Here is a 1,071-nt window from a genome sequence, read left to right as displayed (position 1 = left end):
TTTCGTAAGAGCGTCCGCAAGCATGTCGGAGGTCGGCTTGTAGATTAACTCTATGGTCCTATCCATCACACGCTCACGAATCGCATGATACTTGATCTCGATAAAATTGGTGCGTGGAAAATCGGGTTGCGTGCCAGGGCGATGGCGCCTTGGTTGTCCTGAGAAAACCACAGTTGCATCTTTTGGGGCTTGTCCTATTTCCCCCAGGATTCGGCGCAACCATACCACTTCTTGAGACGCAGAACGTAGCGCAACATACTCGGCCTCGGTAGAAGATGCGGCGACGGTCTTTTGCCTTTTGGATTTCTACGTCACGGCGCCCCTGTGTAGCAACATGACAAATCCGCTTACGGATCGGCGAGTATCAAGGTCTGATGCCCAGCTGGCATCCACGTAACCGACGAGTGCACTTTACCCGCCGCCATAACGAATCGCTGCGTCTTGCGTTGAGACGAGGTGCTTAAGCACGCGGCGTGCGGCCGGCCAGTGTGACTTGTTTGGCATCTCACAAAATTTGGCCACCGCCCCTACCGCGTGCGCAACGTCTGGATGCGTACATATTGCAGCGTACATCACAGAGCCCACCAGTTCTCGATATGGGTGGTGGGGCAAGGGGGCATCGGTCTTTGCGGTGAGGGGTGTGTTTGGGTCGGCTGGGATCGCGGTTGGCTTACAGTCGGCCAACTGAAAACGTTCGGGAATCTTACGAATATAACCTCGTTAGTTTAGCTCCAGTATGCGTGAGACACGGTCGCGACGCTCTTCTATACCCAAAAAATAGCGCAACTCATCAATCTGCTTGATGTAAAACTGTTCCTTTAGTCCGTCACGCACCAATTTAATGTCGTCCAGTTCCGGGACAACAACAACCAAATCGTCCACATAAGCAATCACCGCGCAACATCCAACACGTGATACGTTCTTGACGAAAACGTATGGATCAGCCTTAAAGGACTCGAGCCCTCGCTCGTAAAAGTGGTCCCGTAATGTCTCGTACCATGCCCGCGCGGCCTGTTTTGTATAAAGCACGTTGCAGCAAACATACCAATCCTAGTTCAGATACTTCTTCAA

This window comes from Plasmopara halstedii (genome assembly GCF_900000015.1).
Source record: "Plasmopara halstedii genome assembly, contig: Scaffold_650, whole genome shotgun sequence".
In the NCBI taxonomy this organism is placed as follows: domain Eukaryota; phylum Oomycota; class Peronosporomycetes; order Peronosporales; family Peronosporaceae; genus Plasmopara; species Plasmopara halstedii.
Note: the sequence above shows the minus strand (reverse complement) of the source record.